The sequence below is a fragment of the Octopus sinensis genome, linkage group LG29, assembly GCF_006345805.1.
Source record: "Octopus sinensis linkage group LG29, ASM634580v1, whole genome shotgun sequence".
Taxonomy (NCBI): Eukaryota; Metazoa; Mollusca; class Cephalopoda; order Octopoda; family Octopodidae; genus Octopus; species Octopus sinensis.
In genome coordinates, this window is record NC_043025.1 from 498281 (window position 1) to 512193 (window position 13913).

At 39.1% G+C, this 13913-nt stretch overlaps 1 long non-coding RNA gene across 1 annotated transcript; it reads left to right on the forward strand.

The window, feature by feature from the left end:
- The first annotated feature begins 6560 nt into the window (after positions 1–6560).
- Positions 6561–12458, forward strand: LOC118768403. The gene is made up of 3 exons (XR_005004222.1): positions 6561–7424; positions 10123–10163; positions 11570–12458. It is a non-coding gene; the product is annotated as an uncharacterized LOC118768403 (long non-coding RNA).
- The last annotated feature ends 1455 nt before the right edge of the window (positions 12459–13913 follow it).

A 13913-nucleotide genomic window follows, 5' to 3' on the forward strand; every position in this document is an offset into this window, starting at 1 on the left:
GGTTCTATGCTTATTTGCATAAGAATAGAACACTTTTGGGTTATGTTTGATGTTTTTGATTACCCACTGTTCCTCCACAGCTCTTTGATTTTCAATGGAGGTTTTCATGTCGTTCTGTAGATGAAGTTTTTCCAGCTCTAGCCTTTTCATTGTTGTTGAATTTGGATGTTGTATGTGGGAATATTTTAATTGGTTGATTTTGTTTGTTGAGTCTTTTGATGCGCCTGATGAGTGTTTTTTTCTTTTTAGGGAGCCGTTTCTGTTTGTGTTAGTAGATTTCGTGGGAGCGTGTTTAGCGCATGTATAGGTGACAATGTTTTCAAAGTGCTGCCATGCGGTCTCAGTATGGGTGGAATTGTGAGTGAAAGATAAGTCTATGCAAGACAGATCCTTTCTGGTTGCTCCCCAGTCCGCTTTGTGAAAGTTTATGTTGTCAAATGAGTGCCATGGAGTGGGATTGGCTGGTTTGGTTTTTATATGTCGGGAATTGAAATTGCAGAGTACCATGTCGTGGTATGAGAGGAGAGTTTTTTCAACTGAAATACTGTGAACGAAGCTAGAGTGATTCGTCAATACCAGATCCAAGATCGTTTTATTCTGTCTCGTTGGTTCGAGCACTAGCTGAGTCAGGAAGTATTCATCCATTAGATTAAAGAGCAGTTCTGCTGCTGCTCTATCTGATGTAGAGCATTTGCCTAACTTCAGAGTATTTGTGGGCCAGTTCACATAAGGGAGGTTAAAATCACCCATCCACTAGTATGTTTCCGGAGTTGTACTTCCGAAGGAAGGACTTGACTTTACTAAGGCACTCTTCAAAGCACTTCAAAAGTGTTAACAGATCAAGTTACCAATTCCAGAATATTCTGTCTTCGAGGTCATCATATTTTTTTTGTATTTTGTTGTCCCTATGTATGTATGTATGTATGTATATATATATATATATATATATATATATATATATATATATATATATATATATATATGAAGAATTCCGAGTAGAAGTAGGTGTACACCAAGGCTCAGCCCTCAGTCCCCTTTTATTCATCATAGTCCTCCAGGCAATAACAGAGGAATTCAAAACAGGTTGCCCCTGGGAGCTCCTCTATGCTGATGACCTGCCTCTCATAGCAGAATCACTACCGGAACTAGAAAAGAAATTTCGGGTGTGGAAACAAGGGTTAGAATCAAAAGGCCTTAGAGTAAATGTAGCAAAGACCAAAGTTATAGTAAGCAGAAAGGCGAACTCAGCACACACCCCATCGGGCAGGTGGCCCTGCTCGATCTGTAGGAAAGGTGTAGGTAGAAACTCCATAAGATGCACCCAGTGTAAGCTATGGACGCATAAGAGGTGCAGCAACATCAAAGGGAAATTAACTGATAAGATAGCTTTCATGTGCGGCAGATGCACAGGGACAATAGACACCACAAATACTCAGAAAAACTATTCCATCACACCCCAGGGGGAAACTAGAAGTAGTTGATAGTTTCCGCTACCTGGGTGACCAAGTTAGTAGTGAAGGTGGATGCTCAGAGAGTGTCACCACTAGAATACGAATAGCCTGAGCAAAGTTTAGAAAGCTCCTACCCCTACTGGCGACAAAGGGTCTCTCACTCAGAGTGAAAGGTAGATTGTATGATGCATGTGTGCGAACTGCCATGCTTCACGATAGTGAAACATGGGCCGTGACTGCAGAGGACATGCGTAGACTTGAAAGAAATGAAGCTAGCATGATCCGCTGGATGTGTAATGTCAGTGTGAACGCACGACAGAGTGTAAGCACCCTGAGAGAAATGCTGGGCATAAGAAGCATCAGATGTGGTGTGCAAGAGCGTCGCTTGCGATGGTATGGTCATGTACTGTGGATGGATGAGGAGAGATGTGTGAAGAAGTGCCGCTCCCAAACAGTTGAAGGAATCAGGGGGATAGGTAGACCCAGGAAGACATGGGATGAGGTTGTCAAGCATGACCTCAGAGCGTTGGGCCTCACTGAGGCAATGGCGAAGGACCGAGATCTCTGGAGATGTGCTGTGACTGCAAAGACCCGGGATGCTTCCGGCACCAGTTCCGCATAGCCCTGCCATTCAAGTACCTTGGATCCCAGAACATCTCGCTGTGCTTGAGGAGACCTGTTGAGTCAAGTGCATGTACATGAACATCGAAACAAATATCAATGGAAATAGTAGTTGTGATACCTGTGCCAGTGGCACATAAAAAGCATCATCCGAACGTGGCCGATGCCAGCGCCGCCTCGACTGGCTTCTGTGCCGGTGGCACATAAAAAGCACCATCCGAACGTGGCCGATGCCAGCGCCGCCTCGGCTGGCTTCCGTGCCGGTAGCACGTTAAAAGCACTAACCAATCGTAGCCGATGCCAGACCCCCTCCTGGCACCTGTGCAGGTGGCACGTAAAAAGCACTCACTACACTCACTGAATAGTTGGCGTTAGGAAGGGCATCCAGCTGTAGAAACACTGCCAGATCAGACTGGAGCCAGGTGCAGACCCCAGTCGAACAGTCCAACCCGTGCTAGCGCGGAAAACGGACGTTAAACGATGATGATGATGATATCTATCTATCTATCTATCTATATATATATATATATACTAGCAGTATCGCCCGGCGTTGCTCGGTTTTGTAAGGGAAATAACTATAAAGCATTTTTAGAGAGTTATAGCCAAAAAATAGCAAAAAATGGGGAAAAAAATTATGGTAAATTTTTTTGAGTTAAAAAGGTCGAGTTGCGTCCCCTAGACAGTCTGTTGTTTGTGTTTCTGATTCTCGACCCATGTCGAATTTATCGATTTTTTTCAGAACTGGTGGAAGTTTTCAAAATTTTCGGTGCGTTAGTTTTGAATTATGACATTGGGCTATGTGTGTGTCAAGTTTCATCAGAATCGGTTGAAAGCCGTGGTCAGGGTGAGGGTACAAGCAAACAGACACACAGAAACACGCACAGACAAACTGCCGTTTATATATAGAGAGATATATTTATATAGGCGTAGGACTGACTGTGAGGTAAGTAGCTCGCTTACCACCCATAGAGTTCCGGGTTCAGTCCGACTGCGTGGCATTTTGGGCATACATATATATAATGTATGTATGTGTGTCTATACTTATATCTTCAGCTTTATGTGTGTGTTTGCCTGTGTGTGTGTGTGTGTGTGTACATTGTGAACATAGAGATGACTGAATTTTCATGTTCTGATTATCGCCTTGTTGAACATGCGAAAGGGCCTTTATCCGATCATATTTGTCGTTAGGAAATATTTTTGCGCGCGCACACACACACACACACACTCACACTCACTCACTCACTCACTCGCCGATGATCACAACCAACCATATCTTCCCGTACTTTTTGTTTTTCGATTTCACTGCATTTAAAACTACCTTATACCACGTGACTCTTCTAAACACTATGCTACGATTCGAGGAAGATGTGGCTGCAATCTGTGTGTAGGCGCAGGCGGCTCTGTGGTATAATATTTGCTTCCCGACGAAATGGTTCCGGTTTCTGTTCCACTGCACTGTACCTTGTGCAACTGTCTTTACTATAGCCTGGTGGATTTGGTATATGGAAACTAAAAGAAGCCTGTCGCATATATATATATTATTATTGTTATTTCGTGTTATTTTTGTATTCATATTCGTATAACATCGTCCGTTTTCTGTCCTTGTTTCGTATACATTCGAAGCTTTTTTCCAAGGAATCTAATGCGCTTAACTTAGTTTTTCCTTGGGGCTGGTCAGATTGTAGCAATCTCAAGATTAATCAGCCGAAATTGCGAGGATGATCCGGTTCTTCACTGAAGATTGAAGGCTTCGAATGACTCGTCCGTGTTTTTTGTATCGTCTTCTGAATGTTTTGTTATTTTTTCAGCGATTTTACTGTAAACATTAGCTTTTACACAATCTTTTTGGTGAGTGTACCAAGCGTTTATCAGTGAACTGATTACATTTTCAACCCAGTAGTGTTTTGGAATATTATTGGCCATATTTAGTGGATATATGCGTGTGTGGGTAAATACACGTATATATGTATGTAAATATATATAAATATATATATGTATATATCTATGTATGTATGTATGTGTGTGTGTGTATATATATATATATATACATGTATATATTGATATGTGTATGTTTGCATATATATATATACTTGTATATATATGTATATAGATGAAGTAATGACATCAATAAGTAAATTGAATCTTGGTAGGGCACCTGGAAAGGATGGAATTTGTGCTGAGGTCTTGCGATTTGGTGGTAATTGCATCACACAGTCCCTTCATGAACTTATTAGTGCAGTCTGGAGGGATGGTGCAATCCCTAAAGACTGGAAGGATGCAATTATTCTTCCTCTATATAAAGGAAAAGGAGCCAGAACAATGTGTGGTAACTACAGAGGTATTGCTCTACTATCAGCTGCTGGTAAGGTTCTGGTAAATATTCTTCTTGCCCGTCTGAATGGGTGTCTCGTAAATGATGTCCTATCTGAATCTCAATGTGGCTTCCGATCTGGTAGAGGGACAATGGATATGATTTTCACAGCAAGACAGATGCATGAGAAGTGCTATGAGCAGAATATGGATCTTGTCCAGGTATTCATTGATTTAGCTAAGGCCTTAGATACCGTAAATAGGGCCTTTCTATGGAAAATACTTGGCAAACTTGGATGTCCGGATCACTTTGTATCTATAATTAAATCATTTCATGATGGGATGGAGGCTTAGGTCAATGTTGGTGGTGCCATGGTGGGACCCATTCCTGTAGAGAATGGTGTCAAGCAGGGTGACATCCTTGCCCCAACTCTCTTTTCTTTGTACTTTGCTGCTACTTTTACTCATGCTTTTGCTAAAGTTAGCTCTCTGGGAATATATGTCAGATGTCTATCTTCTGGCCGCCTCTTTAATTTTCGCCAATTTGCTGCCAATTCAAAGGTTTTCCAGACTATTATTCGTGACCTCCTTTATGCAGATGACTGTGACTTAGTCACTCATACAGTAGATGACATGCAAATAATCATGAATTGCATTTCTGCTTCTTGCAGAGCATTTGGACTCAGCATTAGCCTGGACAAGACTGTTGTAATGTTCCAGCCTGCACCAGGAAATCCATATATAGAACCAGCTATCTTCGTTGAAGGAACAATTCTGAAGGTAGTAGACAAGTAGTCTATCTGGGCAGCACATTCAGCCGTTCTTGCTCCCTGGATGAGGAACTATCTTTCAGGTTGCAGAGAGCAACTAATTCCTTCCAGTCTCTTCAGTCTCGTGTCTGGTACCAACATGGCATCGCAAGGAGAACAAAAGTTGCTGTGTACCGTACTTATGTACTGACATCGCTTCTCTACTCATGTGAGATATGGACTCTGTACAAGCGTCAGGTAAGGGTCCTTGAACGTTTCCATCAGAGATGTCTCAGACACATTCTCAATGTTAGCTGGACCTCAAAAGCTTCAGACACACAGATCCTGAGGACAGCTGATATCTTGAGTATTGAAGCGGTGGTGCACAAGCACCGGTTGCGTTGGACTGGACACCTTATTCGAATGAAGGATAGAAGGATTCCTAAGCAGATGCTCTATGGAGAACTTGTGAATGGAAGGAGACTCCGGCAGAAACCAAGACTGCGATTTAAGGACTGTGTCAAGTCCTCATTAAAGGCCTGTGATATGCAGGACACTGACTGGGAGAGCAATACCTGTCATCGCCACAGATGGAGGAAGCAGATGGAGGACACTTTTGAGAGAGCACGTATCCAGCATGAAGAACTTAAGCGAGCTGCGCGAAAGCGCACGGCTCGTATAGTGAATGGGGAAAGTTTGGTCTGCAAAGTTTGCAGTCGTGTATGCTTGTCAAGAGCAGGGCTCATTAGCCACCAACGGAGCCACAAATGCAAAATATAAGTTAGTCCTCGTAGAGCGCACAATGTTCCTGAAGGTCGGCAATGGTTTTCTTCGGTCACGAGTGGACGGTCATTATTATTATGTATTCGTATATATATATATATATATATATATATATATATATATATATATATATATATGCCCGCGCACCGTCTTTAGTCAATCAAAACGTACCCTAGGACTTATTCTTTGGAATGCTAGTACTCATTCTAACCGTTACGTTACGGCAGCGTATGTGTGGACTGTGCTCAAACACGCACTAACACACATACGTCCGAACACACACACACACATAGATACATGCAAAGATGCACACTTGTAGGTATTTATGCTTTAAATATGTTGACTTTAAAACTTTGACATTCTGAAGAAATTAAATGAGTGTGTTTGTAAGCCAATATGTGTGTGTGCTTTAATTTCTGTGTCTGTGTTTGCGCGCACCTGTGTGACAGAGTGTTTCCGGTTCAATGTTTGTGCCTGAGCGTGTGTGTGTGAGTGAGTGAGTGAGTGAGTGAGTGTGTACATGTGTGTTTTCATTGCTAGGTGTGTGAGTTTGTAACTGTGTTTTCATTTCTGTGTGTGAGTATGTGTGATTATTTTCATTTCCGTGCGTGTGTGTGAGTGAATGTAATTATTTCTATGTGTTCGAGTGTGTGTGTTTGTGAGTGTGTAACTGTGTGTTTTCATTTCTGTGTTTGTGCGTGTGTGTGAGTGAGTGTTTTCATTTCTGTGTTGGAAATAGGTCAGATAGCAATATCAATCAGGATACGTTGAAGTGACCCCTGACCTGTTGGAGTTTGGTAATTTGGTGCACTACATTCATTGACAAGTGTTGATATGTGCGTGTGGAAAACTGGAAATGATCTTACGATCTCTTGTATTTTATTTTTGATCTGTTTTACAGATCCAGGTACTGTGTGCGCATACGTTTGTGTGTGAGTGAATGTATTTATTTCTATGTGTTCGAGTGTGTGCGTTTGTGTTCCTCCTACTACTACTACAGTCTACCTATCTCTCTCTCTCTCTCTCTACCACCACCACTATCATTCGTACACTGTAACCGCTCACCACCACTCCCACCATCATTATACAGTCGCTACCACCACCATCACCACCCCATCAGTAGAGTAACTTCTCCCCACCACTATCACCATCATCGGTACACCGGTATCTCCCGCCACCCCCACATCAGTTCTGAGTAACTTTCACCACCACCACAACAGTCACCATCACCACCCTCATCGGTACAGAGTGTTCTATCACGACATTATCTCTCACCACACCACAACACCGTCACCACCATCAGTACAGAGTGACTTCCTCTCACCACGACGCACTTTTTACCTTTTACTACCACCACCATCAGCAGCAGCTCTTAGTGCAATGTTTAAAAGCCATTATCAAACTCACTACAAGGATTATTATGTTGCTATCTCTTCCGCTCGTGTGTCCAAATGGTCACCCTGTCGTGGACTTAGGCCAGTTCCTTACCTCCACCTTGGACAATGAAAAGGTCAGTATATTACACATTTAAATACATATAAACATTGTAAACAATACGGTTTTAGTTTGTTTCCTTATGGTGCGTGGTTTTTGCTGAAATCCGCGTTGTCGATCATGTTTAAAACCCCTACTTCTACAGTCTTTACTGAACCAGTAGGTGGATTATGGGTGATCGGAGAGACGTTCCAACCGTGACCGATCGGAAAACTATGTCATCGATGTATATGGCTCTTTCTATACATATATATGACAATTTTTCCAAGGACAATGGTTAAAATTCAAACTTGTTTTATTTTATTGTTTTTTTTTAAATATATTTTACATGCGCAGGAGTGGCTGTGTGGTAAGTAGCTTGCTACCAACCACATGGTTCCGGGTTCAGTCCCACTGCGTGGCATCTTGGGCAAGTGTATTCTGCTATAGCCCCGGGCCGACCAATGCCTTGTGAGTGGATTTGGTAGACGGAAACTGAAAGAATCCTGTCGTATATATGTATATATGTATGTATGTGTGTGTGTCTGTGTTTGTTCCCCTAGCATTGCTTGACAACCGATGATGATGTGTTTACGTCCCCGTCACTTAGCGGTTCGGCAAAAGAGACCAATAGAATAAGTACTGGGCTTACAAAGAATAAGTCCCGGGATCGATTTACTCGACTAAAGGCGGTGCTCCAGCATGGCCGCAGTCAAATGATTGAAACAAGTAAAAGAGTAAAGAGTATGCATACATATATAATACATATGTTTATTTACACATGCTCATATGTGCATGCATGTACATATTTATACACAAATATACACAACATACGGCACACACATACACAGACACGTGTACACATATATACATCTACACATATGTACATACGTATCAAACAATGTACGCTCGTACGGTTAGATATAACTGCATATATGTATTTTAGTACCATGCATTTCAACATTTATGCATGGATTACTACATGTAAATGAGAGAGAGAGAGAGGTGCTTATAGAATACTTGTTCTAAACGATTATCAAGAACACACACTCACACATGAATCATAAACTCCGTATTTTTGTACGTGTTCCGCAAAAAAAAAAACAGAAGAAAATAACCTGTAAATGTATCTATTTTACAATGGATTAATTTATAACCGAACAAATACGGAACTATAGCGGCTGAAAATTGGTGTCTGACTTTACGCAAAGCATTGTGGGATTGTTGTATGTTTTTCAATGGCGCCGGTCTGAATTTTTTATTGAATTTTCGTCTTTGAATGTTTGTCCTGCAGCTGACAATTTTGAAATAAGTAAGTAAGAAATTATTATTATTGTTATTGTTAATATCTAGAAAAAAATAAGTAAGAGTATTTGGTGACGATGTAAAGACAAAAGCTGAAGGAAGTCTGTTGTGTTCGAGGGCCTCGCTTTTCATTTTCTTTAGTGGCAAAATGTATAAAAAGTTTGGAGTTCAGATTCATAATTAAGATGTTGGTTAAAACGAAAGGTTATCTTTCGTTTCTAGTAGACCTTTCCGTCGATTTCCGTAAAAAACTTTTATTTTTTTTACATATGGGTTTGCGGGAACTTTTGAAGTAATGAGAGCGAAAGAGACTAAGAGGAAGCGATTGTATGAGGAGGGAATTTCTTTTTGAAGTTACCGCGAATGGGAAGCTTTGATGTACATGTGTGTGTGTGTGTGTGTTTGATGGGGTGTGGGGCACAGAAAGTATGTTGTGTAAGTGAAGTGCTTCTGTTAGTGTGTGTGAAGAGACAGAGAGAGATAACTGAAATTTTTTACTCGGTGTATGTGTATATGTATGTATGCATGTATGTGTGTGTGTGTGTGTGTGTGGTGTTGTGTATCTATCTATGTATGTGTTGTGTGTGTTGTATGTATGGCCGATTCAGTGTTTACATTATTTCGAGTTAAAACGAGAGATTACCTTTGCCTGTTATGTAACGGTCTACTATGTAGAAAACAATGAGGTTGACTCAATGGAATAATGACATTGATCGAAATATAGACACATTTTTTTTATTTAATCGTTATACATGCCTTGTCGACTGCTATTGTGCAGCCTTAATGTCTCTGTTGATGTGACGATGGTGATATGGTAAGAAAAGACGGGAGAGTTATAAAATGAGGAGGAGATATTCTTCTCATGAGAAAGAGTTGCATGCAAAGGAAAAAAAAAAGTTAAGTCTATAGATGTGCACAGAAAACTGGGTGCAAGCATGCATATATATGCATGTAACATGAGAACATGTAAAAGTTTCCATTTGCATAATACTTGGCTGCTTGTCACTTCAAATAAAGAGTAGTGAACTGATATTAAAGCCAAAATTTTCCTTTCGCTACTATTAGGATGTTTTTCATTTTTACTTTCAGGGTTAAAAAATGAATGATTACACTTATGGTTTACATGCGAACTTTTGTTTATTTTATATCTTTCTATATGTTGGATATGCAAATTTCACGAAGCGGGGATAGACACAACTGTCTTCACCACAACCCACTTCAGATTACTCTACTAAACACAATACTTCTAATAAATATAAACTCTGAACAATGTCAACAACTTCCATGAACTCCCAATGACTCTCTTTGTCTCAACCAATATGCTAATTTTTTTATAAGAGTTTTGCTAGTCCATTCTTCCAATCCCATAGGGGTGCCAATGACTCTCACCACAACAGTTTATACATGTAGACTTTTCTTTATACATGTAGATTTTACCAAGCAAGTAGCCCATGCGAAGCTTCAACTATATGTAAGTACATAATTTTTTTGTTAAATTAAGTTTTCTGTTAGTTAACCATAGCTGTTTGTAAATTGAACAACTGTTTCTCTGTGTATATTGAACAATTTCCATAAGACATATATGTTTGCAAATGTAAAATATGTTTGTTTCCCAATACCATGGTTTAGGGTCTAGTTCTACTGTGTGTCATTTTGGGCAAGAGTCTTCGACTATAGGTAGGGACCAACAAATGCATTTTTAGTGAAAGTGGTTGATGGGAACTATATGATGCTTATTGCATGTGTGTGTATACACCATATCAATTATGTGATGCATGTTATAGGTAACTGTTGACAAAAGTGCAAAATACTCATTGAAAAATCAAAATAATTTAGAGTAATGTCAAGAAGGGATGTGGAATGGATAGTGAAGGTGTCCCCCAGTATTGCAGCCTGGGCCTATGTGTCATCTTGCTACTGCAAGAGAGTACAGACCATTGAATGTTTGTGAAATATTGGCATCTAAGATTATGAACTCTTTGGATTTACTGATTACCTTGATGTCAGTGAGATTGCCATTGTCAAACAAGAGATTTGTTACCTTAGTAAGTGTCTACCCTCCAACCATGTGTTCCTCTGAAGAGAAAAAAGGACTAATATTTATCTTTCATGAAAAAAGCTTCTGTGCAGTATTCTTTCTGCTTATAAAATCTTCATACTTGGTGATTTCAGAGATAAAAAAATTGGGATATAATTGGGAAACATGAAGCCAGAAAATGCAATAGTAATGGCTTGTTTAGTACTGCAAATGTGTTCGATTTTGCATATACTGGGTAACTGTCAATCTCCTAGTGTGGAGCATGCTGTATTTGAGCACCAAATGTGTGGGTGTATTTATGTGATCAAGATGAAAGGCAATTAGGTCTCTCATTAATTTCTGTTTGGTGAGTTGGCCCTGAGGAAAAATCTAGGCAACAAATGAAATTAAGGCATGAATGCATTAGAGACACTTAGAGGATCTAGATCAAATTAGAGACAGTGAAAACATCACAAGTTTTTGATGGAAAAAATTGTTTCATGTTGGAATGAGTGAATTTGAATGAATGTCAATAAAATCTTAGTGTGCATGAAAAGCTTGAGAGAGATTTTTGAAAAGGTCTTAATTTAATGTTTCCATTGTGTTTGCTTCAAAACTACATAGACATGACAGAATTAAATAGACATCCTTATAATTGTTAAAATTTATTTAAATTATTTATTAATTATTATAATGTGAATATCTAATATTTAGTAGACAGGCTCCTTGCATTTTTGAATGCAAGGACCCTAGCAGGCATGCTACTGATCTGATGAATATTCTCTTCATGATTTTCTTGCCAAGTTTCTTGCAGTAATATCAAAAATCTGGCTTTAAGGATGCTTTCTTTTTCTTTTTAGGAAGTATCCCATCCATCATGCCTCAGATGTGTTCAGTAGGGTTCATATCTGGTGATTGGCTTAGCTATGGAAGCTTTTTAATGCCATTCTCTTCCAACCAATCCTGGGTCTTTTAGTTGTGCAAGAAAGCCCTATCTTCCATAAATAGTGTTATTTAATCATTTTACTCCTGGAGGTTATAGGAAGAAGATTTTTCTATAATATGGACACATATTTATCTGAGTTTATGTATCCCTCACATTCCACCATTTCTGATTGACTATTGCTCCAAACTGCTCTCTAGACCATCACATGTTTCATTGTTGGCTGCAATATATTCACGTGAAAATATTGGTGACTGATTCTCCAGACCCACATTCGACCAGTGTCAGAAAATACAGCAAATCTGGATTCATCAGAGAATTTGACTGTGTCCCAAAGTGCTAGTGACCTCTCTACCATCTCACTTGTCCAATCTTTTCTCCATTTGATATTGGCTGGTCGAAGCAGTGTCTTCTTTCTTGCTGCTCTGCCATAATAGCCAATTTTGCGGAGATAACTGACAGCTATTCTGGGACTGACATCAACTTATTCTGCTATATTGGAGGCCTTGCAATGAGGATTATCTTACACACTTCTCTTAAGAAAGCAAAGTGTTCTGTCAGAGGGCCTTAGTCTACCTGGGTAAGGTGATATGGACTACTTTCCCGTTTAGTGAATTGAAAAATTACTCTATTTACTGTAGAAAGTAGAATCACAATGTTTTCTGTGGTTTTAGGCTAAGTCAGCCTTGAAATAGGCGCAGCATATGGCCTCTTTGTAAATTGGACATTTTTAAGGCTTCTTTTGTACATGGCATGATTAAACAGTTACATATAGAACCTGAAACATATAAATGTCAATTAATAAAAAAAATAAAACCTCTTCAAGTTATAATAACAATGTGTTAATGGGTATTTTTACTTTTTTTTTGTCATGTTTGTGTACAAATGTATCATTTGTTAGAACTGCACTTTGAAAGAAAAAAGAAACCTTTAGTAGAAAATTATCATTAGCTACGACAATGTTACCCAACTATTAAATCTTATATTTTTCAAACTCATGCTAGGATGGAAAAATGAACGTAGATATGAGACTTATTTTTACACATGTATTGATGCATATAAAACATGAAATTATGTTGTCTACATACTTAAATACTTGCAATTAATTCATTGTAAGAACATAGAATTTTGACAGGTTTTCTTGAGTTGTTGCTCATCTACAATAATCTGATAAGTTTGAGGTTATTGTTGGTTGCATAAGATTGTCATTGAATTTTCTCTCTCCAGAAATATCTAATCATTATCCATACTAGCATGGGTTGTGTGTGTCATGTTGATATCTGTTTCAGTTTAATTCCCTCTGCAATAGTTTCTTTTTTTGTGTTTATGCAATATGGTACTCTCATAAATACAGTTGTCTCTTGCCTTACACAGTATTCTGTTTCTTAGTTCACTTTTGCACAATTTTGCTCATTTTCCTCTATTTGTTTCTTTTTGTTTTTACAATATAGAAGTAGTACTTGCTTCAGTTTCTCATTATATTTTGTTAAATATTTTTGAATTTGAAATATTAAAATTGATTTCACTGGAAATGAAAATTCAATGTATAAAATTAACTTTAAACTAGATGTTCAGCATCAAATGCAAAAGTTTTACAAAAGAATTGTCCTCATCATCATCATCATCATTTAATGTCCATTTTCTATGCTGGCTTGGGTTGGACAGTTTCATCAGGGCTGTAAGCTGAGGTCTGCAGCAGACTCCAGTCTTGATTTGTCATTGTTTCTATGGCTGGATGCCCTTCTTAACATCAAGCACTCCATGAGTGTTGTGGGCAGGGGTTGTGAAAAATTAATTGATGGAAATTAATTACAATATATTGTCTTCTAAGGCACGGCATGTCATGAAAGGTGTCAGTCATTAGTCATTGCCTTTATAAGTTCCAACAGTCAAAGATCATGCATTACCACCTTGTCCAATGCCTTCTTATGTCTACTTCTTCTGCCATGTAGCATAGTTGTCTGCACAGGTATAATAAATCTGGCTTTCACTCTGAAGGAGAGACCCTTAGTTACTAAACAGAGGAAGGAGCTCTCTGAATTTGCTCAGCCTATTTTTATTCTTGCAGCCTCACTCTTGGTTCATCCCACCTCTGCTACTACTGACTTTGTTGCTCAACAATCTTTATCGTACTCCTCTGGTATTTGATGAAGCCCATTTTCTGTACACTTTTAGTGTTTACTGTACATGTGCACCTTCCACATGCAAAAAATATTTTCCCAGTTTACCTTCCTCTGATATTGCTACACCTATTATGTGTT